This window comes from Bufo bufo, chromosome 6, assembly GCF_905171765.1.
Source record: "Bufo bufo chromosome 6, aBufBuf1.1, whole genome shotgun sequence".
Taxonomy (NCBI): Eukaryota; Metazoa; Chordata; class Amphibia; order Anura; family Bufonidae; genus Bufo; species Bufo bufo.
Window position 1 is genome coordinate 211,292,770 of NC_053394.1, and position 3,024 is coordinate 211,295,793.

Here is a 3,024-nt window from a genome sequence, read left to right on the forward strand (position 1 = left end):
AGGCATTATTTAGGCAATGATTTAATTGGGAGGCAAAGTTGCGAAATAGTCCATGATAAAATAAAAAAGAAAATAGATTTTTGGTCTCTTAGGACTTTATTGTTAGAAGGCAGGATTCTTATTATCAAGGCAGTTAATATCCCAATTATTTTGTATGTTAGTAATGTTTTTCTAGCTCTTGATAAGTGTTTGAGGATGATTATTAGACTAATTTTGGATGGAGAAACTGAGTCGTGTGAAAGTAATGAAAAGTTAGGAAGAATGGTGGGAAAGGTGTGACGGATGTGGAGAGGTTTTTGGCTGCAAAGTATGTGTAATTGAATAAAAATGAGTAAGAGTGTCAGTGTGGCTGGTTGTATGGTGAGATTTCTGGCAGGGAATGTTTTGTGAAAGCATAATTTGATGGATGCCGATTTGAGGAGACCAATTCAGTCTGATGCTCCATGGTTTTATGTTAGAATAGAGAGGTGTATTAGAGAGGTGTATTAGGAGTAATGAGACAAGTGATATAGACAGGGAAGCATGGTGTGATAGTAATAAAATTATGCAGGTATTAGAAACAAGAGAAGTAGTGGAATGTGTGAATAGTTTGAATGTGACAGAGAGTATATAGGTTTGGTAAAAAGTAAATGACAAGAGCTTGGTTAATAGGCAGAAAAACATAGCTGGGATGGCAGCTCATGGCTGTTTTCCAACCAGGGATTTTCAGAGGAGAAAAAGTTGTTCACTCCTTGACAGTGAAATTTGGGAGAATTGTATGAGTTGTGAAAGTGGGCTTCATGTGTTGTGGGAATGTATGTATGGAAGTGTGGAGGTGTATGAGAAGTATGATTAGATTAGTATGATGATGTTTGGCTTGTCAAGTTTGGAAGGGCAAAAAGCGAGAGTTTTGTGGTTCTCGTTAAATTGTGTGAAAGAGGTTTTTTGGGATGTGAGGATTATTTTGATTTTTAATCAAAGTGTGGTTGAAGTGAGAGATTGTGTGGGCATGATCCGAGGTAAGTTATTTTTGTACTTTTTGTCTAATGTGAAGAAATTTGGTTTAGTCGACTCCAAACGTATTTGGAAATTTAAAAAATGACGTGCATGGTTTCCAGATTCCTGAATGTGTTTTTTTCTTTTTGTTGTGAATAGTAATTAAATAAGGAAAAGTAAAATAGTCTTTAATGGGAAATGTTTTTCTTTGTATTTCTGTTTGCCATAATATGATGCAGTATTTTTGATATTTTTAATGCACATTTACGATAATTTATTGAAATGTCAATATGTATATTTACTTTGATTATTGTATAATAAAGAATAAAAAAAAATGTTTTCTTCTCAGTTTAATATCTCCTACGTCTGCTGACCATATACATACAGTATAATTAATGGATTTTTAGAACAGGAAGAGTGAAAAAGAGCTTACTCTGTCCACTCCACACATTGACCTACTCTACTGCGGATCGCCTTTGTGTTCGCCTGACTCTAAAGCCTGCAAATGGCTGTGCGGGCAAGGCCATGTCTGGCTTTTTTCTCCTGCCCCACAGGTTGGTTCTGAGACAAGTGGGAAAGCTGCAGACAATAACATTTCTGAGACCACCTGTAGTATCTTTTCTTCTCAGTTTAATATCTCCTACGTTCCCTATCTGGTGACCATATATCTAATGGATTTTTAGAACAGGAAGAGTGAAAAAGAGCTTACTCTGTCCACTCCACACATTGACCTACTCTACTGCGGATCGCCTTTGTGTTTGCCTGACTCTAAAGCCTGCAAACGGCTGTGCGGGCAAGGCCATATCTGGCTTTTTTCTCCTGTCCCTCAGGTTGGTTCTGAGACAAGTGGGAAAGCTGCAGACAATAACATTTCTGAGATTACCTGTAGTGTCTTTTCTTCTCAGTTTAATATCTCCTATGTCCCCTATCTGGCGACCATATATCTAATGGATTTTTAGGACAGGGAGAGTGAAAAAGAGCTTGCTCTGTCCACTCCACGCATTGACCTACTCTACTGCGAATCACCAATGTATGTTACTGTGTTCGCCAGACTCTGAGGCCTGCAAACGGCTCTGTTGGCAAGGCCATGTCTCGCTTCTTTCTCCTGACCCTCTGGAGGGGTCTGGGACAAGTGGGACAGCTGCAGGCAAGTGGGACAGCTGCAGACAATAACATTTCTGAGATTACCTGTAGTATCTTTTTTTGTCAGTTTATTATCTCCTATGTCTCCTATCTGGCAACCATATATCTAATGGATTTTAGGACAGGAAGAGTGAAAAAGAGCTTGCTCTGTCCACTCCACACATTGACCTACTCTACTGCGGATCGCCTTTGTGTTCGCCTGACTCTAAAGCCTGCAAATGGCTCTGTGGGCAAAGCCATGTCTCGCTTCTTTCTCCTGCCCCTCAGGTAGGTTCTGGGACAAGTGGGACAGCTACAGATAAGTGGAACAGCTGCAGACAATAACATTTCTGAGATCACCTGTAGTATCTTTTCTTCTCAGTTTAATATCTCCTACGTCCCCTATCTGGTGACCATATATCTAATGGATTTTCAGGACAGGGAGAGTGAAAAAGAGCTTGCTCTGTCCACTCCACGCATTGACCTACTCTACTGCGGATCGCTGGTGTATGTGACTGTGTTCACCGGACTCTGAGGCCTGCAAATGGCTTATTTCTCCTGCTCCTCTGGAGGAGTCTGGGACAAGTGGGACAGCTGAAGATAACACAACTGCTGGGATCCCCTGTAGTATCATTTCTTCTCAGTTTTATATCTCCTACATTGTCACGGACGTTCCCGTGACAGGTGCCAGGAGATCAGTGAGACTGGCAACACGTGTTTTGATCTGACAGGCTCCTTGTGGATTAATTCATGTCTGTGTTGTTTTTGGTAATGGCCACACCCCTTGCTTCAGGTGATGCTTATGTGGTCATTTTACCTTCCCTATTTATTGTGGCTATTCCCTATTTATCCCATGCTGTGCGGTTTATAGCTTTAGATTGAGTCTTGTTGTGGAGTGCTGGTGTTCGGATCTCGGCACGGTTCTTG

General features: G+C 40.8%; 3 pseudogenes; all 3 read left to right on the forward strand.

Annotated features, from left to right (window-relative positions):
• Window positions 1-1,565: 1,565 nt before the first annotated feature.
• On the forward strand, window positions 1,566-1,740 carry LOC121006646 (annotated as a pseudogene).
• Window positions 1,741-1,841: 101 nt separating this feature from the next.
• Window positions 1,842-2,014, forward strand: LOC121006541 (annotated as a pseudogene).
• A 426-nt stretch (window positions 2,015-2,440) lies between these two features.
• On the forward strand, window positions 2,441-2,613 carry LOC121006531 (annotated as a pseudogene).
• Window positions 2,614-3,024: the final 411 nt, after the last annotated feature.